This window comes from Callospermophilus lateralis, chromosome 5 (assembly GCF_048772815.1).
Source record: "Callospermophilus lateralis isolate mCalLat2 chromosome 5, mCalLat2.hap1, whole genome shotgun sequence".
Taxonomy (NCBI): Eukaryota; Metazoa; Chordata; class Mammalia; order Rodentia; family Sciuridae; genus Callospermophilus; species Callospermophilus lateralis.
This window is the reverse complement of record NC_135309.1, coordinates 41,770,536-41,796,794: the sequence shown is the minus strand read 5'-3', so window position 1 is coordinate 41,796,794 and position 26,259 is coordinate 41,770,536. Positions and strand designations below refer to the sequence as shown.

The 26,259-nt window shown below is 47.2% G+C and overlaps 1 protein-coding gene across 2 annotated transcripts in view; it reads right to left on the bottom strand.

The window, feature by feature from the left end:
* Positions 1–24,174, bottom strand: part of Cplx2 (complexin 2) — an 83,219-nt gene extending 59,045 nt beyond the window's left edge. Inside the window, exons 1-2 of one of the 2 annotated variants that reach the window (XM_076856567.2) lie at positions 23,915–24,174; positions 11,719–11,797 (exon numbers count right to left, since the gene is read on the bottom strand). The gene's annotated coding sequence lies outside the window, so the exon portion shown is untranslated. The remainder of the gene's footprint in view (positions 1–11,718; positions 11,798–23,914) is intronic. The other variant, XM_076856568.2, reaches the window with a different exon arrangement.
* Positions 24,175–26,259: the final 2,085 nt, after the last annotated feature.

The following is a 26,259-nucleotide window of genomic DNA, read 5'->3' as shown; positions in this document are numbered from 1 at the left end:
ATGGTGGTCGGGAGCAGCCAGGACCTTTAGGTTCTGCCCCCTCCTGGGACTTCCCCTCAGGGGTCTATGGCGTGTTCTTTCCTTCGGGAAATGCCAGAAAGGATCCACTGTGAATTTCCACACTCTGCTCTAGCTGAGTCCTCTCTATCACCGCTTTCCCCTTTATGCTCTGGATGGGGATAAAGGAGCACCCTCCAGAGTTATCCTACTGCTGTGTCTGTCTGCTTGCTTATCGTCTGTCTCTCCCACTGCAGAGGCTACTCCGTGACAGGGATTCTGGGGGTCTCCTGGTGCAGAGCATGGCACATGGAAATGCTCACTAAATGCTTAGCCAATTAGTGAATGGAAGGTCAGGCGGGAAGGCAGTGCCCGCTGTGCGGGGTGGGGGTGGGGGTGAGTGTTGCTTGGAGGTAGCTTTGATGAAGCACTTTACAAAGCAAGGCTCCCCAAATAAAGGCACCTGGGTTCCAAAATGAGAGCCCTTGAGAAGAGAAAGGCCCTATTGGGGCTAATTGTGTGGCTGTCAGCCAGAGTGCAGGTAGCTGCAAGGAGACAGAAGTCCCAGGGGAGGGATGTGGTTCCCGCTCCCACCACACCAGGGGCCTGCGGTAGGTAGGGTAGGTAGCCGCATGAGACAAAGGAGGCTGACCCTGCTATAGGGCGGTGGGCGGGGGTCAGTGGATGCGGGGAGCAGGGAGGAGTCCTTCCCCACCAGTTCTAGATTGTTGAGGATGGGCAGAGATGAAGGTGTACCAAGTAAACAAGGACTGTCTTGTGCTGGGCACTTCATCTGTTTGGTCTCATGGATTTCTCTTCCCAAGTCTCTGAGAAAAGGTTACTGAAACAGATGAAGAGCCTAAGGCTCAGGAAGGTAAAATGACCAGTCCAGGGTGTACAGTGAGCACGGCAGAGCCAGGACTAGATCCAGAGCTCCTTCCTTTATACCACGGGGCGTCCAACGTAATATCAGTTTGGGGGAGGCTCTGGTCTCCCATGGCTGCTCCCCTCTGCCAGGGTGTGATAGGAGAGGGAAGAAGAAGAAAAAGGGGAAAGAGAGGGACAGTTTCCTTTTCTGCAAGCTATAAAGGGACACAAGGTGTCCTTGTAGCTGAGTTCTGTTTTTTCCTGGGGCTGTCTGTCCAGTCTGAGATTGGCATGGAAATGATCTCAGGGCCCCCATTCTTGGGCTCCAGCTGTGAGATCCCCTTTGTGAAATGTTGATAACAAATTTTGATCTCTCAAGGTGGCAGTGAGGATTTAAGAAGGCAGAGAGAGTGGATGAAGCCCAGGACCCAAGAGAGATGCTGTCGGTATTAGCCAGCTAGGGCACCTACTTCCATTATTCTCGTCACCTTTCTTGGTTGCCTGAAATGACCTTCTATAATGAAATGGAGACCTTGTCCTTCTCTTTTTTAGACACTTAAATGACAGTTCACGAAAGAGGAGGTTCAATGGTCAGTAAGGATCTCAAAAGGAGTTTGCCTTCACTAGCCGTCAGGGAAAGGCAAATTTAACTATATGATCATTACATGTTTACCAGAATAGCTAAATGGAAAAGACAGAAAATGCCAAGTGTTGGTGAGAAGTTGGAGCTACTGGAACTTTCACACTGTACAGGAGGGAGTGTACACTGGCACTATCGTTCTGGAAAAACATTTGACAGTACCTGCTGAGGCTGCAGCAGCATCCTCTGGGACATAGCAACTCCACTCCTTGGCATACACTCAACAGAAACATGTATATACATTTGTCCAAAGACTCATGTAAGGATTTTTATAGGGGGATCTTTCCAAGAGCCTCCAGCTGAAAACAACCCAAATGTTCATCAACAGTAGAACCAATGAATACATTTTGGTAGGCTCACCCGGTGGGTTACAATACAGCAATGAAAACGAATTTCAACCAAGTGCAATGACATGAGAGTCTTAAACATAACACTGAATGAAAAAAGTCAAACACTGAAGAGTTTAATTACTGCTTGATTTCATTTGCATGAAGTTCAAAAACAAGCCAACTAATCTATGAGTTAGAAATCGGGAGAGAGGTTCCTTTGGCCCGGAGATGTGACCGGAAAAAAGATAAAAGGAGGCTTTTCGTGATGCTAGTAAATGTCTGTTTCTTGATCTGAGGTGGGTTACACAGGTACGTTCACTTTGTGAAAATCCATTAAGCTGTAAACTTATAGGAATATTTTAGTAATGTGGATTATATTTTAAGAAAATTTTTTCCTAAAAACAAAACAGAAACAAAAGCCAAGAACTCCCTCCAGAGCTCTCTTCTAACTTAGAACAGGTTCCTAGCTTAAACTGTCATTTAAGGCCCTATACTGTCATCTGAGGCCCACCTGTCATGTCTCCCCACCTCAAGCAGCGGAAGATGGGCGTAGGTTTTTCACATAGCAGGTTGTTTGTTACCTCTGTGCCTTTGCCCATGACAAATTCTGCCCAGCATTCCCTCTCTCCTTATCCTCATCCTTTCCTGAATACCCTCCAGGTGGGTTAAGTACCCCTCATCTGAGCTTGTGGGACCCATCACAGACTTTATCTCAATGAATCTTATGGTTTTAATACCATCCAGGCATGGTGGTGCATGCCTGTAATCGCAATAGCTTGAGAGGCTGAGGCAGGAGGATCACGAGTTTAAAGCCAGCCTCAGCAAGGGTGAGGCACTAAGCAACTCAATGAAACTTTGTCTCTAAATAAAATTCAAAATAGGGCTGGGGATGTGGCTCAGCGGTTGAGTGCCTCTGAGTTCAATCCCTGGCACCAAAAAAAGCAAAACCACAAACCAGTATCTACTTACCTACCACTCCCCTAAGATCAGGGCCAGCAACTGATTTGATTCTTTGTCCTCTATGCTCTGTAGGAAACCTGGCATGGTGGACCAACAGTGAATGTTTGCAGAATGAATGAAGGAAAACTCATTCTTATTTTAGATTCCTATGTGCCCGTCTAAAACTCCCCATATTTACTCTGAGGCTGAACCTACACCATTGTCTTGTGACATGTCTTCCAGAGATTTCTCTGGGATAAATGACCCTAGTCTTGATCCTGTCTCCTACAAAATGGCTTTCCCGGTTTCCTCCTCATGAACCACAAATGGACACACATTCCCTTACCTCCATCCCCTCACCTGCTTCATCCTGACCACTCTGTTCCCAAAGACAACTCCTGGAAGCCAAGCTGGTTGGCCAACCAGAGTGTGGAGGGGAGTCGGGCCAAGATCCTTTCCCTCAAACCTTAGTCCTTAAAGACACCAGAACCTAGAGACATCATGAACACAGGATGCTTGAGGGGGCTATGAACTTCTTATCATCAGAGATATGCAAATGAGAATGATGATTGCCAATAGTCAGGGAACGCACCTGCTGGGAGGTTAGATGAAGTCCCTCCAACATCAATGGGGAAAAGGAAGAAAAATAATACCAGTTGAGGTCCTACTGTGCTCCATGTCCTTTAAATGTGTAATCTCATGACTTTGCACAATTGTCCTGGGTGGAAGATGTCATTGTTCAATTTTTGAGATGATTAAACCAAAAGTCAGAGAGGTGAAGAGTTTTGCTAAGAATTTGTCTTACTTGGAACTTATCTCCGAGCTTGCCTTTTTTCTAAAGTATGTCTAAGATCCAGTGGTTCTATCCCAGGAGACTATTGCATCTTGCCCAGCCTGATGAAGGCATTGGAAAACGTCTTGGAGCTCCCTGGAGTGGGGCTCATTGACTTGCTGTTTGACAAGTCTGGTCTGGCCAAGGCAGACAGTGCAGTAAGGGTCAGGATCCCTGAGTACATTGGCAGATCACAGAAGAGAAGCTCGGTGGACAGTTGCAGTCACCTCTGGGTCATGGTGGATCTCAAGTAAGATGCCAAGGGGGCCAGCGGCAATTTCACTGTGAAGGGTTTGCTCAGTGGCATTTGACCTCTGTTTTCCATCAACTTGATTTTCATTTCCTAGTGTTTACTGATTAGAAAAGTAAGGTAAGGCAGACATTCTGGGTAAATGAAATTCTTTCTCCACTCTTCCCAGTTTTCAGGATATATTGAGCTACACATGCAGATTGGCCATTGCTGCCTGTGAACTCCGGGCTTGACAGCCTGGATTTGGGAGCGTGATTCACCTCTTGGACCCCATGGTTCCCTGACACTGCCAGCTGCAGTTCAGTGTCCAAATAGTAGAAACATGGATTCAGTGAACTCTCACGTGCTTTTGCCTATCTTCCCAGTCCCTTGATCAATAAGAGTCACTTCTAGGCTTTGGTATTTAAGAGTGGATGTGAAGTCTCCACTCAATTCTTTCCCCTGTGCATAATGGTGGAGCTAGCCCGGATTTCCAAGTTATAGCTTAGAAAGAAGCTGCTTGGAGACTTCATGTGAGGGAGGAACAGACCTTTGTTGTATGAAGCCCCAAAGATCTCAGGATTCAGGGGTACCATGGTGTAACCCACTGCTCCTATGCTGAAGTCCCTATATCCCCTCCCTTTTGATGGATGCCACGGCACCACGTATGCATCAGTCTTTACACTGGAGTGGATACAACATGACATAGTAGGCTGCCCTGGGGAACTTCTAGCCAAGAACAGCAGACAAGAACCAAGGAGCTTTCATAATAAAGAGGGTCAGTATTGTGATAGGAGGAAAGGTGGGGTCTGTGTGTGTCCAAAGGAAGGGTAGCAAGGTAGAAGGAAGAGTAAGTCATAGAAGGCTTCCTGGAGGAAGGGGTGTTTCAGCGGAGTTGTAGTGGAAGAACAGAAGATAGTCCTGGGGCTTACAAACTGGCATTGTGTGCTGTTCAGTAAGCACAATATTAATTTTTTCATTAATTGCTAACATTTAAAAATGGAGTTTCCCATGAAAATCTGGATTTGGGGCTTTACTTAAAGCAAATCAGGATCTCTATCAGTTCTGGGGTTCATGCTTTTGTGGTAACAATCGACTGGAGCTGGTGGTGGCTGCTGTGTAGACAGGCACCCGTAGACCAGGTTCCTGTGGTGGTTTTGCTCCCTGCCTACTTGGAGGATGACGGGGTTGGTAATCACTGACTGAGTTACTTCTCTTTAGAGAAGCAGATTTTTTTCAGCCATGAGACCAAAGGCCAGGCTTGTCCAGCTTGTCCTCCCTCTGACTGGGGCTCCCAGAGCATCAGGGGGGGTCCAGAAGCCCCTCACTGGAAGCCTGAAGAGGCCCTGCCCCAGGAGAGCTCAGCACTGGCCCCAGTCAGCGAAGGTGAAGAAAGGAGGCCCAGGGAGTGAGCCCAGGGAACCATGTTGCCGGGAGTCCTTTGGCCCCTTAGAGTAGACTTTTGCTGGTTTAGGTTACCTAGAATCCATTCCTTCTCCTTTGGGTCACAGCCCCTTGATTTTGCTTTTAGCAATCATCCCTTCCTCAGGTTCAATCACAGAAGCAGTCTAATCAGGTTTTCATGCTTTCTGTGCCCAAGAGGAGCACTCGAGGCCAGGCCCACTGGACTGTCTCCTGAGGCTAGGAATCCTGAGCAGAATGACACAAGCAGGAAAAAGCCCAGTCATGGAGGATCCATCCTACAGAGGACCTCAGAATCATTGGCTCCAGTTCTGGCTCCAGCCCTTACTACTCTTTGGTTCCTGCCCTTTCCTGAGCCTGGTGGCCAGCCTTCCCTTTGATTCTGGGTACTAGCAATGACCACCTCTATCCCAACCCACGTTATTGTTTGAATATGGCCGAGTTGGTTTCTGATGCTTATTACCAACATAGCTCAACTCAAAGGCAGCTCCTCTCAAAGGCACTGATTTCTCTGAATGCCGAGCTGGCTCTCAGCTCCTTCCCCCTTCTCTTCTGGAACCATTGGATCATCCTTTTCAGGTTCTGCCTTGCTAGAGGCCTGGGATCTGTTAGACTGAACTTCTGATGATAGTCATGGTCCTACTGGCCACCAAGGTAAGGGGCCGTCCTGTTTCTTGAGCTCCTGGCTCTGGGTTACTTCCCTAGCAATCTTGCTCCTTCTTAGGATGGGGCCTCCTTTGCCCTCTCCAGGATAAGGTTTGACTTGAATGTTGTAATGGGACCTGAGACATCCTTGCTTATCTACCTTTATCTTTTTCTTTTCATTGTGTACATTTTGCTTAGAATATTATTCACTTTGTACTCAATAAGAGTGAAAAATTCATTTTTTTAGCCTTTAATACATATATTTTAAAAGGGAATACAAGATCATTCTCAAAACACGAAACCAGATCAGATGCTCCTCAACTTATGGGGGTGCTATGTCCTGTTAAACCCATCATAAAATCGCACAAGTAGAGATGCCTTGGTCCACCTGACCTACAGAACACCCTAGGTTGGTAATGCAGGGTGCTGCAGAGGTTATTTCCTCTCATGATCAAATGGCTGATTGGGAGTCGTGATTGCTGCCGCTGCCAAGCATTTCTAGAGAGATCATTAACCAGTATTTCTAGAGAGAGGATCTTAACCACATATCATTAGCTTGGCAAAAGATCCAAATTTAAAAATTTTTACTTTTTCTTTTGGCCTTTCTTTTGTGTGTGTACGTGTGTGCACGCATGCTAGAGATCAACCCCAGGGCCTCATGAGTGCTTGGCAAGTGCTCGACCATTGGCCCACATCCTCAGCCCTCTCCCAGTAGTATTTTTTTTTTTTTTTTTGGTACTAGGGATTGAACTAGGGGCATTCAACCACTGAGCCACATTCCCAGCCCTATTTTATATTTTATTTAGTGACAGGGTCTCACTGAGTTGCTTAGAGCCTCAATAAGTTGTTGAGACTGGCTTTGAACTCACAATCCTCCTGTCTTAGCCTCCCAAACTGCTGGGATTACAGATGTGCGCGGTTGTGCCCAGATCCTCTCCCAGTAGTTTTAACTAGTACCTGAATAACTCTTAAAATTGTCCCATGCCAGCTGATGGTTTGTACCTCCTTTGTGAAAAATGTTGCTTTGGTGGCCTCTGCCTGCTCTAAGAGTATTTGGCTAGCTACTTGACCAGATTTGACCCCTATTTCCTTTCTGAACTTGGCCCCCTGCTCTCTGCCCCATGCCTACTTCATTCTGTGTTTTAGGCCAACCAGGCCAGGACATCTGCTTTGCCCCACTAAATGAGTCTGGTTATAGGCCTAGATTTCTCAGGAAGTGAAGAGAAGGATAAAAGGGCTATCTTTTTTTTTTTTTTTTTGGTACGGGGGATTGAACTCAGTGGGGCTTAACCACTGAGTCATAACCCACCCCTTTTTTATATTTTATTTTGAGATAGGGTCTCAAAATAAGTTGCTTAGGGCCTCGCTAAGTTGCTGAGGCTGGCTTTGCTTTTCCTGCCTCAGCCTCCTGAGCTGCTGGGATTATAGGTGTGTGCCACCATGCATATTGGAGAACTAACATTTTTGGGACTTGCCTGAGTGGCAGTCACTATGGTGGTTTACACAGGTTATCTGAATTTTCCCCAAACTGCAATCAACTGCCATCATTAATGCACCACCTTTATGATTTTTGCCCAATGGGTCCTATTCACTGATTTAGAATTTCTCTTCAAATTGATTTCCTTTTTTTTTAAATGCATGGTTTTATTTTTGAATGAAAAGCTATATTATTTCCATAAATCAGAATTTGATGTATTTCTAACATGCATCAATTGTGAGCTATTAAATAATAAATGTTCATCTGTATACCACCTCCTAAAATCATCTTATACAACATTAATCACATATGTGCCAGCCTCTGGGAAATACTGTGGCATCTTAGCTAATGCTCACACATCCCTGGGAGGATTGCTTAGGGAAGAGAACGTAGATGCTGAATGTAGATGTCTGAAATTCCACTGGTAGAAAGGGATGGGGTTGAGATTTGAATCTAGACAGTCTACTTCTAAATGCTTAGGCTCTTTCAACACCAGTGCCTTCCAAATGCTATTTTTAAATACAAAGAATCATTTAAAGATAAAATTGTGTGTGGAAACCCAATATATAAAACAAATAAAAGCACAGCTTTTGTGATTGAAGTGGGGCTCAGGAATCCAGTGCTGCTTCTTTGGGACCTTTCCCCCAACCCCCCAAACCATCTTCTTAATGGTTCTTGAGAACATTTCTTAGAAGCTTGGGACTCTGAGGAACATTATTTTAAACCCAAACTCCACTACCCAGTCCCTTGGCACCATTTAGTTCAGTTTTCCCTGTGAGCCAAACTCCTGAGGGGCAACTTCTGGTTCTATGCTGTCTTTCTTGGCTGGGCATCTCTAGTTTTGAATCTTGGCCATCTTGCTATCTTGAAATTTTCCATCTTGCCATCTTGAAATATTCCACTGGATTTTTTAAGCTTCACTCTGACCTAATTATTCATTCATCAAACACTGATGTCTAAACAGTACCCAGGTTTTTAGAGGGCACAAAGGGGAAACTGAGAGGAAAAGAATATGTTTTATTTGATGGTCTCAAGATGAATGTGTGAGACAAACACAGACATGGCCAAGTACAGCATTGAAAACCTCCCTGCTCACCTGAAATTAATTTGTTGGCTCTGTTCCTTTCTGTCCCAGGACCCTGGTTGCATTCTGTGATGGGCAGTGATAGGGCTGGTGAAGGGGCCCCAGTATGCAGTCTCCCCTCCCTTTCACATGGTGATGCCAGGGTCTTCCCTGATTCCCTGCTGGAGTTCCTAGGTCACTCCTGCCTTCAGCCCAAAATGCCTGATATAAATTTGGTGTTAAATCATACCTTGTTCAGATCCCTGAATCCTCATTCCAAAAGGACCAATTCACAACTGCCCCAGCATCTGTAATAGGAAACTCTGCCTAGCTCCTGGCCTCAGCCTGACTTTTCTTCTCATCATGGAGACTATTTGACTCCCTAACCTCCCACTGGAGTATGCACCAAGGAAGAGAGGATCCTTTTGCCTTAAAAACATGGAAACATCCTGGCAGAACTTCTGTATGTTTTTAGGTTTCCTAGAGGATATTCTGCATGGGGTGTCCCCTGACCATGTCAAGGCTGCTATCCTTTCCCCTGAGTTCTAGCTATATCGCGATCCTCTCTGTGATGCTTCTATCTTTGGAAGATTCCCCAAATGTTTTCAATGAGACCCTTGGGATATCCTTTGACTATAGTACTGGGTCTTAGCTAAGCCCAAGTTCCAGAAAGTTTCTTTCTTGGTAAGTCTGAGAGTTGGGTTCATTCCCTAAATGCAAAAATACTCAAGTCAATTCGAGCCAGGTCCATTAGATAAACTCTACCCAGGCCAAAGCAAGCCAGTCAGCTCAGCTCAATGCAAACATACTGTGCTCCTCTGCTTCTTCCCAACACCCTTAGTCAGGCTCTAGTTTGGAGACAGGTACAATCTAGCCAATAACAAATCACACTTACGGCTCTCAAGGAATGCCTTCGTTTTGAACTTAGATTCCAGACTCAAACTTTTCCTTCAGCTGTGGGAAGCCCCTGCACAAGAAAAAAAAATCTCCTTTTCTAGACTACAAACAGCCAAACCAGACTGATCTCTCAGATCTGCTACCCGAGACTTCCCAATCCACCCTCTTGGTGTTGTACGACCCTAACTCCTCAGATCACAGAGTCAGTTGTCCTCTTTCCTTTTAGAATCTGGTTCATATGGGTCTGGTTTTATTCATTTAAACAAATAAACAAAACTTGCACTAAGCACTTACCGTGTGCCAGACACCTTACAAAGGTTATTTCATTTAATTCTGTGAAAATTAGATTACACAGGTCTCTGTGCAATCAGTGACCACCCAGACTTTAACCTAATTTCAAAGCCTGTACTCGTTTGCATCACATCTCAGTGTCTCTTAGAACATTGAATAGAATCTATCACAAAGGGTAGAGATCACTAAATACTTAAACAAACACATTGTGTATGGAGGGAAAGAGTGGATTAATTAATATTTTATGTAAGGCCGAATCCCACCTGACTGGTTTATTAGAATCCTTTGAGAAGTGAACTATATAGGGAGATAAAGGGTGACTTTCACAAAAAACCTTTGTCAAGCTTCTATCCCAAAGCCTATTAATAAAATTGATTCATTATAGAATTGGGCAGAGGTGGGTGGTAAGTGGGAGGGAGTCTATTTTTGCATGGATAGAGAACTGGCTTAGAGACAAGAAAGAGGGTGGAGATAAATGGGTGCTTTTTCAAATGAAGAACTAGGGATCCCCAGGAATTGATTCTGAGTTTGGTTTTATATAATGCTCAGTACTCATGCATTGAGCACCCAGGGTATACAGGCCCTGAACTAAACATGGGGGTTACCCAAAACCAGCAGGACCTAGCTCCTGTCCTGAAGAAGCCTAAGGAAGGAAGTGCTCAGTGACATCTCCAAGTTTGCAGAGGACAGGAAACTCCTCAAAGGGATGAAGTGCCAAGGTATTGGAGATAAAATTGAAGAAGTTGGCTGAGGGAGTGGAAAAATCCCCAGACCAACAATCAGCTTTGAGGTCTACTATCAGCTCTATCGCTGACACGTTGTGTGACACTGCACAAGTCTCTTCCTTCTGGGTTTCAGTTCTCTCTCCTACAGCAATGAAGGGATTGGATTAGTTCACCTGTGATGCTGGGGAGCTCGGAATAAAGGACAATGACTTGAAGAAGGAGAACTGGTTATGAGAAAGTCTCTATTTCTTGCAGCCAAAATATCCTCTTCTGTCCTGCACCGTGGTGGGGGACCACTCTCTCTCTCTCTCTCCCTCTTTCCATTTGTGAAAAGTAATGACAAGGCAGAGAGCCGTGAGGTCTGTGAGGCTGGGGCTCCGAGCCCAGCCTGGAATCCCTCAGTGGCATTCTCTGCAAATGACTCAGCATCATAAATAGCTCCCATCTGGATGAGCAATGATATCTATAGCGATCGAGCGATCTCTATATCCACACACACTCTCTCTGTGCAAATATGTGGCTCACTGTATGCTAAATATGAGGTGGCCTGGAGTCGTTCCTCCTCTTAAAAGACTATTTGGTATGAAACTCAAGACTGTTTATTTAAAGAAACAAGTTTACAACTAGGCACACTGGATTACTGGTAGTGGGTGGTGGGGAAGAGATGATGTGGAGGGAGGGATGCTAGATATGATCTCAGCTTGGCCAGCTACCCGGAAGAGGAGCTAAGGTTGACTACTCCACCTTTGTCCTTCTGTCCACAGCAGAAGGGGCTAATGGACACCATTCCTAAGATGCTTGAGATCCTTGGATGGGGTGGGAGTAGAGGTGGGGGTGTTGAGCTCATTAGTGCAAAAAGATGTGATTCAGCAGAAAGAGCATTGGACCTGGCGATGACAGGTAAGACAAGTTTTAGCTCAGACCTGCCCTGCTATTCATCTTGGGCAATTCATCAATTAGCTCATTCATTCATCAAACAGATACCAAGAATCTACAAAGTGCACAAGACAAGAAAAAATAGGTCAATATTCAGCCTTACCATCTATATACATTTGGGCAATCTCCTCATCTGTAACTGGGGACAATAATATTCACCTCATTTTGGGGAGTGGAGGGCAGCTCAGAATAAGACAATTCATGAGAAAGCCCTTCTCTGTCGTAAACGACTCTTCAGATGCAATCTAACACCATTCTGCCATATTGCCTAGTTGATCCATCTCATTCCAACTTAGGGAGTGTTCTTGGTGAACTCAGAGGGGGAATGTCATCATGACCCTCTTTGTCAGAGCCCCAAGGCTGGGGGGGTGGGTGCAGCGGTGCTTTCTGAATACCACCCATAGGTGTGATCCAGGGCAGTACCCTTACCTTTGCTTCCTGGCTAAGCTGGGATGTAGGAGCCTTCAGCCAGTGAGCAGAGCAGAGAGCATCAGAGATGCCCAACTTCCTAGAGGAAGAGAGAATTTTGCAGGTGAAGAGAGAGCTCATGGGGTAGGCAACTTCCCGAATGCACATGGAACCCCAGGAGCAAATGAAGTGTCTCTGAAGGCCACTACTGCTTCTGTTAGTTGTATCAAATGACTGGGCAGGATGGGGCTGTGTCAGGCATCAGCCCCAACTGCTGATCCACTTTACTAACCTGATAGCAGCTGCCTACCTGACCCATTGGTTGAGGCAATACTTGGATTATATGCTGGCTACAATGTTTTATGACATAAACACATTGTTTTATGACATGATTTCTGACCAATGTCAGTGGATAGGCTTCATTGTCAGTCATATTTAGTTTTCATTTCTGGCTCTGGGAACATCTGTCATAGCTCTCTGAACCCAGTTTCCTCATCTGTAAAATGGGACCGCTGCTTCTCTGTCTCTCTCTCTCTCTTTTCTTTTTATGTGTGCGGGTGTGTGGTACTAGGGATTGAACCCAGGGGCACTCTACCACATTCCAAACCATTTTCACTTCTAATTGTGAGACAGGGTCTTGCTAAATTGCCTGGACTAGCTTCTGACTTTCTGCATCAGCCTCTGGGGTTGCTGGGGTAACACATGAGTACCATCACACCCAGCAAAATGGGGTTTCTAATAGTACCACCCTCCTACATTAAGTACTGTATAAGTTCTGGTTCTTATTGTTAAATATGATCATACCTTTGAAGAAGATGCCTATTACACTGTAGCCTCTCAAATTTTAGTTACCTTCCTCTGCTTTGTTCTAGGGGGCACCAAATATTCCTTAGAAGGTAAGGATGGTCCTTCATGACTGTTTGCAGACCTTGCCCAAGGCCTGGCAGAACATAGGCCCCATGAAGCGTTTATTGACTAACCATCACTTGACATGATTGCTGGGTTTTCTTTCACATATTAGGATTAGTGAGGTCAATGTTTCATCTCCATTTTTAGATTGGGAATAACAGGGGTGGAGAGGGTAAGATAGTCTGGTCAAGGTCACACAGAGATAAGTGTGGAGCTGGGATCTGAACCCACAATCCTCCCTCTTTTCACGCCAGTCCCTGTTCTCTTTTGCAGTTGGGGCCTCTCTTGGTCAAGCCCTAAGGTCTGGGCCACTGAAGGGGCTTGCAGTGTTTGCCAACCTCCCCTGCATATAACCTGTTACTTCTTCCTCTATTTTCTCTTCTTTTCAGTAACTACTCACAGTGGTCCTATGGGGGCAAATATCATATATGGGAGTTGGGACTGAGGTTCAGAAGAATGAAGAGCTTCCAGATCATAGACGTAGTAAGGGGTGAAGGAGGGGTTCTAACAAATACGCCTGGCTCTAAGTCCCTTATGTTACCAGCAGCCTTCTAGACCACCTTGGACAACAGCATTCTGACCCCTGGGTCTCAACAGTGTGAACTTGCCTAACTTTCTCTATGGCACTATCACCTCCCCCACAACCCCTCAATCCCACTGTCAGAATTAGTTCCCTGATGCAGGGACTGGCTGCTCACCAGCACCCGTGCCTTAGCAGGACTTGCTAGGTATCTGCTGAGTGAATGAGTAAATGTGGTAAGTGAATGAGTGTGCCCGGTTATTTCTACATGCTGGTGACACAGCAGTCAAAAGAGCAACATGGCTCCTGCTCTCAAGGAGCTGACAATAAAAACTCACAGCTGGATTGGAAACTGGGCAGAGTTGTTGTTTTGTGATGGGCTGGGGCAGGGAGCTAAGAAAGGCGGGTATGTGGGAATGAAGCCTCGGGCAGCTCAGAGAAAATGGCAGCTTCCCTGTCCTTGGGCAGGGCCACCTCTATGCACGGTCAAGCACCTGACCTTTAAGATGGCAAGGAAAGAAAAACATTTTGAGTGTTGACCTACTGCTGAGTCCACAACCGCTAGCACATTGCTGGCACATATAAGGTACTGCCTGGCACATAGTAGGTGCTTAGTAAGCTTTTGTTGAATGGATGACAGATGGGCAGAGAGGATTTGGGGCCTTATGGGATTCGAGTGTTAACTTCCAGAATGATTATCCTTGAGTGGGGCTTTATTCTATAGAACCCCCTCATGTGCCAGTTATTCTCCCTGTGGAGGTGAGGGTCCATTTTCAGTGTGTCAACTATGAACCCAGCTCCTCACAATCACTATTTCAAACATTCTCATTAGCTTGGCAAGGCCAATGTCACAGCTCCTATCTCATAGGGGATGGCAAGGAGGCTCATCGGGGACTTGATCTTGCATGATTGTAACCCAGGTCTCCTGCCTTATTCTAGGAGCAAGATGTAAAAAGTCCACAGCCTAACAGGGACACAAACAGGAGAACAGAGTCACATGCTGTGTGACTCCCACTCGAATGAATGCAGATTTGCCAAAGGGGCTTCCCTCTGCCAAGAGCAGCAGGGAGGGCACCTCTGAGAAGGCAGGCTTATGGCTGAGGCATAGAGGAGGCCAAGCAGACAGTGGGGGTGCTTCCCAGGAAGAAGGCACAGCAGGCCCAAAGGCGTGGAGAGGACATGATCCACTCGGGGAACTGGGAGGAAGGTAGTCGGGCTGGAGCCTGGGGGTGAAAGATGAGACTGGCAGGTGGTCAGGGCCTGTTTGGAAGGTCCTGACAGGAGCTGAGATGGACCACCTTTTGCCTCTGGAGAGGAGCACAGAGGGTATGGGAATGAGAATGGGGTGTGAAGGTGGGGGTCCTGGGATGTTAGCCAGGCCACAGACAGGGAGACACCTTAAGGCAGTGGCTCCAGGGTAGCCAAGACGGGAGGAGAAGGAAGCAGGACTTGGTGCCTGATGAGGTGTGGAGTTGATGAAGGAGACTCAGCCTCATGGGCTGGGTCTAACAGTGAAAGTCAGTCTTCCCACTAGTTGACCCACCCTGGGGAGTTAGAGGCCCTCTCCTGACCCCCAAGAAAATCTCTGCTGCAACTCTAGCCCCAGGCCCAGGCCCGAGGCCCAGAACCCACTTGACTACTTGGAAATGGTGTCTTGGCAACCTCTCAGCCTTCACCTTGGCAACACCACCCTCTTCACTCCCTCTCCTTTGATTGGGCTGGAAGGCAAGGTGGAGCTGGGATGTCTCCTGACCACTAGACCTGTCCAGAGAACGGACCAGTCAGGTGAAAAAGGTGGGTCTGAATCCTGGGAAGGGCTCTAGGCTGGGAGCCTTGGGAGCCGGGTTCTGATCTCAGACTGATGTTCTGTCTGAGCAACCCTGGACAAGTTTCTTCTCTTCCACAGGCCTCAGTTTCCCTTCTGTAAAATAGGAAGGTTGAACAGTACCATCTCCAGAGTCTAACATGGTCCATGGTTGATCTTTTTCATGGTTGGATGCTCTATTACTAACACAGATTTTAGTGTCAGACTCCAGGAATGTAAATTCTGGTTACCTTAGACAATTTGCTTTATCCCTGGGTCTATATTTTTTTTTCCTGTAAAATGGATATATTTCACGCTTTCTTACCCAAAGGGTTATGACAGTCAGTTGAAATGCTATTAACTAAATTGATTTATAAATAGCAAAGAGATAGACAAATATTATCTATTCCGTTTCATTACATGGGCTGTTCTCAGGCACAAATTACTTGAACTACCAGTGCAACCATCAGCAGCCACAGCGTTTTTTGAACACTTACTACATGCCAAGCATTCTGATGAGTGTTTTCCTAATATCTTCTTAGTTTGTCTTCACAGCAACTATATGAGTTACCTGTTATTATTATTCCCATTTTACAGATGAACAAAATGGAGGACCCCATGGAGAAATGCAGAAAGAGCTTAGTCAGGTTCCCATATTCTGGCTTCAGAACTTGAGTATTTAAGATTTAATGAGGTGTCCATCTCAGGAGCTCATCTCTCCATCTTGAGTTTTTCCTCTTGCCTGGAGTCAAGATCTAACTGAGAGCCCAGTGGGTAGGAAAGCAGCACTAAAATTTAATGAGCATCTCTTTTGTGCCAAGAATCGATCAGCTTCTCAGATTTAATGTGTGTGCCAATCACCAGGGGCTCTGGTTAAAATGCAGATTCTTATTCAGTAGGTCTGGGATGCAGCTGAGATTCTGCATTTCCAATCAACTCCAGGAGGATACTGACTGCTGCTGGTTAGGAGACCACACTTTAAATTGCCAGGTGTTAGAGGACTTCAGGCATTATTTACTGAATCCTAGGGGACTAGATTTTATCAGCCCTGGGATCACAGATAAGGAAATTGAGGTCTAAGAACTGACCAGTCAGTTCTGGGCAGGTCTAGTGGTCAGGAGACATCCCAGCTCCACCTTGTCTTCCAGCCCAATCAAAGGAGAGGGAGTGAAGAGGGTGGTGTTGCCAAGGTGAAGGCTGAGAGGTTGCCAAGACACCATTTCCAAGTAGTCAAGTGGGTTCTGGGCCTTGAGCCTGGGCCTGGGGCTTGAGTTGCAACAGTGATTTTCTTGGAGGTCAGGAGAGGGCTTCTAACTCCCCAGGGTGGGTCAACTAGTGGGAAGACTGACTTTCACTGCTAGACTCAGTTCTTATTACACCTTACCAGGAATAAGGTGATGCACCTGGCTCAGGGTCCCACAGTATGTAAGGGATGGCATGAACCCGGGTCACCTCAACATTACAGTGCCCTGGGTTGCACCCCTGCATCACCTTCTTGATGTGTGGTCCTTGTTTGGGGCTTCTGTCTACAGAGGAGGCAGGCAGTGGTCAAGGCCCCTCATGAGCAGACTAGATCCCAATGCTGGCTGAATGGGGCAGGGCCTGACCTAGGCAGTGTCCCTGCCACTGAGAAAACTCTCAGGACTAAGACTAGATCTTTGCTGCACTCTGATCTCAGCTCTTTTATGTTCTGACTTTATTAGAATGTTTGATATTTTAGTCATCATAGAATTTTGGCATTGATTTTATTTTAAAAAATTTCAGCTGGGTGTGGGGGGCACACATCTGTAATTCCAGCAACTTGGGAGGCTGTGGCAGGAGGATTGGAAGTTGGAGGCTAGCTCTGTCAACTTAGGGAGACCCTGGCTTAAAATAAAAAATAAAAAGGACTTGGAATGTAGCTCAGTGGTAAACTGCCCCTGAGTTAGATCCCTAATACCATAAAATAAATAAATACAAATAAAAAAAATTGAGGTGGGTTGTGGTGGCTCACACCTGTAATCCCAGTGACTCAGGAGGCTGAGTCAGGAAAAGTGCAAGTTGAGGCCAATTTCAGCAACTTAGCAAGGCCCTAAGCAACTTAGTGAGACCCTGCCTTGAAATAAAAAGGGCTGGGAATGTAGCTCAGTGGTGGTTTAAATCCCTAATACCTCCCCTCCCCGCAAATAGCATAGAATATTATTTATCCTGATGGCTGAGTTTTTAAGCTTCTCCTTACATTTTGCATGGTGGGGGGAGAATGACTCTCTTACTGGCCTCACCGGGGTCTTGCTGGCCCTTTGTCTTCTCCCTCCCCTTCCAGCCTAGCTATCTATCTGCACTGCACTGCAGCGCCCACGTGCCCACGGCAGTTCTCCAGCTAAAGGATTTACTTCCCAGCAGGTGAATCCTGCAGATGCTTCACTTGGCCTGCCCTTTGGCTGACCTGCACTAGCCTATGGCCCTGGGGCCTCTGGGCCTGGGAAAATTCAGGGGATCACTCTGAAGTGGGCTTCCCTCCATCTAGCCCCTTAACTGGCTGTGTGGCTGAGGGTGTGGCTTCACCACAATTTAGACAGCACCACCCCTCGGTCTCACAAATATGTTCCACCCCGCCCTCAAGGGCCTATCCAACATGTCCCCTCCACTCTCCTGCCCTCCTTATCCACTGCCCACCATCCCCGGCCCTGCTTTGTTCCTATCCTGAAACCTTATTGAGCTCTTTCATCTGAACTTTCTGCTTCCTCTGCAAGGGTGCTCATCCATGGCCCGACTCTACTCATGAGACATCAGTTTCAACCCTTCTCCCTTGAAGTCTTTTTTGGATACCTTATTTAAATACCCCCTCCCATCCTCCTTGCCATATTCCCCTCTTTGGTTTCCCTCTTAGCATTTATGGGACCTGGTAACACTATTTTATGTGTTCACTTGCTTGTTTTCTATCCTCCCACTAGAACTTGAGCTCTGTGAAGACACAGCCCTTGTCTATCTTATTCTTTCCAGCTCCTAAAACAGGTATTGGCCCATAGTAGGTGCTCAGTGAGTGTTGATAACTCAGTGAACCAATCCCTGGGCTTTAGCTTCCACACATGGGAAGAGAGATGATAACTCTAACCCCTTAGGATAACTGACAGAATTGAAGGCCTGTTTGCACATATGCTGTCACTAGACAAAATGACTCAGTGAGGCCTGGCAGTATTATCCCCATTTTACCAATGATGCCAATGATGAAATTGAAGCTCAGAAAAATGATGAGACGTGCTTCAGATTTCCCAGCTAGGAAGTGCCTGGACTGGGGTTCTCTCCTGTTGGAGAAGCGCCTGGGCCCGTGCCCTGTTCTAAATAGGCATTCAGCAATGAGAGCTGGAACTGAGATCCTCTTGCCATCTGCTGCTTGAACTGCAAGACCCTTCTTGCCCGCCTGGCTGTCGCAGTTTCCCAAGGAGTCAGAGACAGGAATTCTAATGGCCGAGGAACACAAAGACCTGCCTTTTTCAAACACAGGGATAGATTTTTCTCTGCACTGGCAATTACCATACTGAATGTCTGGGGAACGTTTTTTCATCTTTCAGGCACTTTACCAAGATTAACTTCTGAACCTTATGCAGCAATGCTTGTTGAGGATTGGTGGGGTGGGGTGGCAGGGAAGTGTGGGTGGTGGTGAAAACCTGGGGTTTGAAGGGACTTGAGATCCCAACACAACACCTCTACGTGTTTGATCTAGTTTCCTGAGTGGCTTCTCAATTCTTCCAAATGCATTGACCTTTTGAGGAATTCAAGGTTTCTGATGTTTTCTGTCCTATTTGGTCACTGATTTAGCAATGTATTTCTCAAATGTTTACCGAGAATATCTTAGAACTGAGGATGCAGTGGTAGAACAAAATATATACTGCCTTTGCCTTCCTGCAGATATCGGATCAACAGGGGAATCAGATAATAGAATCCTGCCTGATTTGGCTGTGTAGTGATGGGTAAGTACCCTTCCCTCTCTGGGCCTTTGGGTTTTCTCTTACTCTCCATTCTTAACCTCCCTGCTTAAATGTTTCTGATGGCTCCTCATTGCTTTCTGAGCAAGATGGGGTTCCCTGGCCTGGGATTCCACATTCCTCTGAGTTGGGCTCCAGTTGACATTCCTCAGCATGTGCTTCCTGTTCTCCCACCCCCATTTTGCCACATTTTAATTTAGCAGTACTCACGTGGCACTTTCTGAGTGCCAGATCTTTGAGTGCTTCACCAACTTAACTTAACCCCCACAGAAACCCCTTAGATAAGGGGATTTGGGTTCTCATCATCTCTGTTTCAAGGATGAGAACATGGAGGCACACAGAGGTAAATAGCTTGCCTAACCACTCACTGGGCAGGGCGGGGGTTTGAATCCAGGCCATCTGGCTCCTGGGCCATACACTGCTCTGCTATCATTGCTGCCTCTCTGGTCACCTGCATGCCAGCCCTACTTACTCTTATTTTCCCGGTACAACTCAACATCCATCACCTAATTCCTTGAAGCCTTCTCGGATGCCCCCATGCTGCATACCCCAGGCATCCCTCTGGACAGGGTGCTGCCGTTCCTGTTTGTGTATGGTCTCCTTGGTTGAACGCTAAGCACCTCCAGGCAGCGGAGGCTGTGTCTCTCCCTCCCTGCCTCCCCTGTGCCCAGCCCAGCATTCTCATGGCATCCGTTCTCCATGCAGCAACCTGAGGTACATTTAACGACAAAACCAGTTTTTAATCATTTTCCTGCTTAAAACCATCTGGCAATCATCCACAGTATTTTGAATCAAATCCTACATTCTGAACAGGCCTAGAAGGTTCCGTGTGACCTAATCTTCTCCCCTCCCTGCCTTCATCTGCTGCCACTCCCTTGCTTGCTTACTTGCTCAAGCCACACTGGCCTCCTGCCTGTCCCCAAACAGTCCAGCCTCACATTAGGGCCTCTGCCAGAGCTAATTCCTCTGACTGGAATGTTCTTTCCCACAGTTTTACATAGCGATTTCTTCTTGCTATTCGGATGTCAGTTCCATGTCACTATTTTGGACAGGCTGTCCCGATCTGTCTGTCTCTTTATATGTTTCCATATTTACCTGTTAAATGATATTAATGATAGCGCCTACTGTGAGGCTATAAGCCCCAGGGGAGCAGGGATGTGAGGTGTCTTGTTCTGCTATGTCACGAGCACCTGGAACGGTGCCTGACACAGAATAGCCACTCAATGAATAAGTGTCTTGAAGGAAGAGTAGAGACTCATCAGTTCCTTTGGGATTCTACATATTGCAATTCAACTAGACAGAGACAATATAATACCTCTAAATTGGTCTCATTCCAGGCTAATAGCTGGGATAATTTCACAAGGTGAAGTTCACAATTTTGATCACCTGCCTTTGTCTTGCCTGACTCATCCTCCCAGAAGGAAAACAATTTCGTTGGCTGTTCTCTGTTGACTTCCCTTCACTGGGGATGTTAAGAACTCCTTTCATGGGTTCTCATACTGAAGACTTAGGGGAACTTGTGAGATCTTATCTTTCCCATTTTTAAATCAACGAAGGGCTTTCCTGAAAAATGAAAATGCTGACTTGTGTAGTCAGAGCCCTAGAGCCTGGCTGGGGCAGATAAACCCGTCATAGCTGTCACATTGCATCAGTAACTGGAGAGACATTATGCTCCAAAAAGGCTCAAGAGCTCTGAGTCCTGCCAGGGTCTGGGCCAAACACTACTCATTTAACACATCAAAGGAGCTGTGGTCTGTAGTCCAGAGGGATGTACAGCCAAATTCAGGGCTAATGGAGAAAGGAAAGGCTTCCCATGCATCTGGTTGACTGGAAAAAATCCATAGAAATTAGGCCGGGGTGTCTGATTGCCAAGCCCTTGGGGCCACTTAGGAGATTAGCACCATGGCCAGAAGGTAGTGGCCAGCAGGAGCAACTTATTTCAAAAATATGTAGAGGGGCAATTTATCAAAGGGCCCAAAGACCACCTGTCAAACATGACCACCCTCTTGAGAACTAGGAATACATTTCTTGCTTTCTTCCCCTTCCTCCTGCTGCCTCTATGAGCTGGTGAAGAAAATGCCATCCTATATTTATGTGCGGAGAAACTCCAAGGCTGAATATTCTAGTCAAAATGGTGAACTGAAAAAACTTCAGATTATGGGTTCAAAGACCTCGGCTCTGGCTTTAGCACTGAGGAACTCTCTATAAATTCCTTCCCATTCCTGACCCTTGTCTTTCTCATCTGTAAAATGTGGCTTGATGATTTCTAAATCAGTGATTTCCATAACTTCAAGACTTTTATCCTCATGAGTCCCTGATTCAGATTATTTTGAAAGGGAAACACTTTTTCTTTTCGGGGCTCCATTTGTCTTTTGGTCTCTCTTTCAAATAGCTCCTGGCCTATGGCCTTAGTGTAGGTAGAGGAGTTAAACAAGCCTTAGGAAAACCTGTTGAAGGTGGATGCCTGCCCCCGCATGCTTATTTTTTATTTTTTAGTTGCATTTGGACACAATACCTTTATTTTATTTATTTATTTTTATGTGGTGCTGAGGATCAAACCCAGGGCCTTGCATGTGCTAGGCGAGCATTCTAATGCTGAACCACAACCCCAGCCCCTATTTTTTCCTAAAATAATTTCTTCTAAAGCATATGGTTTATCACCAAAGTGTGGCCTATCTCTCAAAACTTTCTGCTAAGGACAGGAATGTTCAGGACTGAGAAGGGAACATGATTTGAGTCAATGACTTCCAAGGTGGTACAGCATCTGAATGGCAGAAGTTGTTATTGATGTTAAAATCTTTCCTCATGAAATGATGTGATATGTTGTACAACATTTTGGGTTTGCTTTAAAATAAGTTGGGGTGTATGTGTGCGTTTGCATGTGTGAAAGAGAAGAGAGTAGATGTTGATGTGCATGATGAGAGTACACAGGGAAAAAAATTGGCCAACTGTTAAGGCTGGATGATGGGCATGTGGGATTTTATTACACTAGTTTTTGTATTTTTCAAAATATGTTTGAAATATTCCACAATAAAAGCCCATTTAGAAACTGGCTGCAGCCTTTCTACTCTCATTTCCCAGTGCCCATCCTGAGGACCTTCAGGCATGGTGACATAAACCTGGTCGCTGTGATTTTACATCTCTATGCCTTTACACACAGCTTCATGTGTCTGAGGCCCTTTCCCTCTTTCTGCCCCCACAGTTCAACACTCCGGCCTCCCAAATCGCACAGCCTTGTTTAACTAGCCTCCATACTTAATCACACCACATTGACATTGTGTTTTCTGTTTCCTCTGTTGGTCTGTGACATCCTTGGGACACTTCTTCATCCTACCAGAACATGGCCAGTGTTTGGCACATGATAGGTACTTAGCACATGTTTACAAAAGGAATAATAGCAACCATTTTTTGAGCTAGGTGATAGATACTACATTTTTTGAGCTAGGTGATACACACTTTTACTAGGTGATAGACACTACACTAAACTCATTACATAGCTTTTTCATCAAATCCTCACCATAAGCAGGTGCTATTAATCTTATCATTCCTCTTTAATAGCTGAAGAAGGTGTCAGGAGGTCCCTTTCCCAAGGTCATATGCTAGTAATTGACAGAGCTGAGATTGCACTCAGATTGGAAACCACTCTGCTCCTCTTGCATCTGGAATTCTGCAAGACTTCTCCACATTATACAACAGTCCCCGGGAATTAAGGAACTTGGTTTTAGGCCCAATTTTGCTACCAAATTGCTGAGTGACCTTGGTGAATCACCTCTGCCCCCAAGGCCCAGTCTCCCGGGGCGAGTATCTGTGATCTAGAGGACCACGTGATCCGAAGGCCCTCCCAGCTTCAGCTCCCAGAGAAAAGGTTTCTCTTCCAGGTTTGGTTTCCTGCCGCGAAGCTGGCTTCCCTGTTTGGGAACCTCCCCGCTCCTCCGGCTCTCTCAACCTCTTTTCTTGCTAATTACAGTCTCCCAGAGCTGAGCCGCGATCCCCCACCGCAGCCCGGGTCGCCTCCTCCCCTCTCCCTTCCTGGCGGGCTGGGATTTCTCGGGTCGTGCGGGTGGAACACTGGGCAGGTGGGAGGGGGAGCCCGGAGCTCCCGGTTCCTCCGCGCGGCTTCCCGGCGCTTTCTCGGCCCCCTCCCCCCTCGGAAACTCAGCCTCACACTTTCTAGGGATGTTCCGCGGACAGCCGGAGTCAGGGACCGCCGCTGCCAGCCGCGGGCACCCGGCTTAGTCTCTCGGAAGTCCGTGGTCCTGAGCTGGGGTGGCGGTCTGGGCAAAGAGGGGGCGGCGCATTCCCTCCTGCCAGCTCAGACTAGGCCCAGCTCGCCCAACCGGAGCCCAGGACCCTCCTCTGCCCGGCTCCCCTTCTGCCCTCTTCCCGACTTCCAGCTGACACCCGCCATGGCACCGCCAGGCCTCGGCCAGCCGCAGACCCGAGCCAGAGACGCGCGGTTGTGACTAGGCCCCCCCTCTCCGGCTCGCCCCTGCCCCAACTGCGGGAGAAGCCGAAACCCCCCAGTCGATGCCGCCGCCCACCCGCACGGAACTCCGGGGGCGCCCCTGCCCCTCGGCTTTGTCTCGTCGCTCGCCAGGACGCCGGCGGCTGGGCAGAAGCTGTCCGCCGCGGCGGTGCTGACGCGGGGAGTGGAGCCGGCGGGGGAGAGGGACCGTCCTCGGCGGCCGTGGTACTGAACCGGGACGGGAAGAGGAGAGGACCCCGCCGGGCGGGCGGCCCCAGTCCATCGGTGCAGGGCGGACCCCGGGAGGAGGACCCCGCCCGGCACGGCGGCTGGCCCCGAGGTGCTGCTGAACCGTGAAGGAGCCGTAGCGCCCTCCGCCTCGCCCCGGAAGAGCCGGCGGCAGCGGAGAGCTGCCGAGAGAGGGAGAGGCCGGAGGAAGCCGCCTTCGGGGAGCTCGGCAGCGCGGGGCCTATGGCCAGGGTCTCTCCAGCGAACCCGCTCGCGCGGAGGACGGGGCGGCTCAGCCACAGGGAGCGAGCGCGCCTTCTACGAACCTGTTGGAGGCTGCAGCTCCTCCGCGGCCGACCAGGGCGCCCGGGACCGAGATTCTGGCGCGCCTCTCCCTCCCCTCTTCCTTGCCTCCTCCGCCAAGGCGCTCCCTCCTGCCTGGGTTAGCACATGTGCGCGCGGGGGGCGCCGAGCCCCTCTTCTGTTCACCCCGAATGTCAGCCGAGCTGCAGGGCACCGAGCCGAGAGGCCTCCCCCAAGGGCTGACCCGCTCCCAGGGAGACCCAAGCTTCCTGAGAAAAGAGGCGGGGGCTGGCGGCGGGGACGAGAGAGGGCGCCAGCAGAGGTGGCTGTGAAATCAAGAGGGAGACTTGGGGAGTCCCCCACACACGCAGTTCTGCCTTGAAGTTTGGAGACTTAGGGGGGTCCCTCACTAGGGCATCCTTTCTTGGATCTCCATCTCCCTGCCTTGCTCTCCCTCAGTTTCTGTGACCAAAAATCAAACCTAGGTCTTTATTTACACCTCCTTGTTCTATTGCTGGCGCCACTCACTAGCCTAACTGCCTCCAGAACCTTATTCTTGTCACCAACCCTGCCCCAGAGAGATCTTTCTAAAAATACGGTGTTTTTAAAGTCCTTCACCAGAAAGACCCAGTACCTCCTTTCCATCTGTCTGGTCCCTTCATGACCGAGGACTACTCATTCTCAACAGGATTTTCCCAGTGCCTTAGTACCTACTGTTTGTTCCCTTTGGCCCCAATGTTCTTCCCCCCTTATTTCTTGTGTTTAATCTGTAAGTTAAAGTGTTTGCATTCTCGGTGAAACTTTTCCTGTCCCCTGTGGCACAGTCACTCCTCTTCTGAGCCTCCCTCAGCTTTTACATGCTTCTACTAGATTTCCTATCACATCGTGTGACAATTATGTCTTCATCTATATCCTCAACTGACCAGCTCATGAAAACTGGCTCTATATTTTATTTTTCTCTGTATCTCCGTCTGTAGCATGACAAATGACACACCATAGATGTTCTATTAAATCTGCTGAATGAATCTACACATGCAAGGCTCAAAGTAACTTCCTTTTCTTCAGGTGATGGCTCATTTGGTTTACATATTTTTACCACAGACTTCAAGGCCCCACATGACAGCATTCCTGCTTTATCACCAACAACTCTTCTCTGAGTCAGAGACTTCCTCTATCATGACCTCCATTTTATACCAAGCTTCTTTTAAAATTAAAATATATATATCTTTTTATTTGCTATTTTCTCAGCTTGAGGTCCTCATTACCATGACTCATATGGCCAAATCTTGGCATTTGGATTTTAGTTCAAACGTCACCTCCTCAAAAAAGTCTTCTCCGACCATCTACCTAATAATGCTTTCTATCCCAATTACTCTCTAACATCATTTCAGTTTTCTTCGGTGTTTATTACTCTCTGAAATTATTGTGTAGTCATCTCTCAGTATCCATGTGGGATTGGTTCCAGGTGCCCCCACTGCTACTGCCAGACAAGGGGAGGTAGGAGTAAATACAAGCTGTGGAGAAGGGTTTCAGAAGCTGAATTGAACCTTGAAGGATCCAGTGGGGATCTGCAGTCAGACCACAGGGGGAGAATGTTTCAGACAGAGGAAACAACATTCAAGGACCTTGTGTGAATTTAAGATTTGATGCAGATGGAGTCCAAAACTGATAAAGGGGATAGAGGATGGGAAATTAGGCTGGAATTGGCTTGGCCTCTGCTGCCATGCCTCTATCTCACAGACAGCAGAGAGTCTGCTTTAACAACTGCCATCACCACCTTGATCATCCCTACAGTAACAACACTGGATCAATCCTTTACAATTTGCAAAGTGCTTTCTGCTGACACTAGAACTATATCACTCTGGAGTGAAGTATGCCTGAAGCTCCAGGGGGGGCACCATACCTGTGGGCATATACTTACTGTTCTGGAACACCTTGTAGAAAACTTGGACCAATGAAAGTGTTCAGTGACTATTTGTAGAAGTGGAAGAAACTGAGCACAAGGAGTCTAGTATAGAGGCTAGACTAGCAGTAGTCTAGCCTATAGACTAGGCTATATAGTAGTAGTTCAAGTAAGAGAAGGGATGAGAAGCATCACTTAATCCATGAGTGTACAACTCTTTGAACTGTTGACTCTAGAAAGTAAAAATTCACTGCTGTCTACCTCTGAGTACCCTGGGGAGGAGGCTGGGTTTAGCTTTCCGAAATGATTGCTGAATTATTTTAACATTTTCCTCTCCCACATACAGAAAAGCATATTGGCACGTAGGTGGCCCACACCCAGCCAAGCCAGGACTTCCTCTATTTGATATCTTTTGACTCCTGGATTGTGGTCTTGATGGTCTCTATTTTGTGGCAATGATATTGT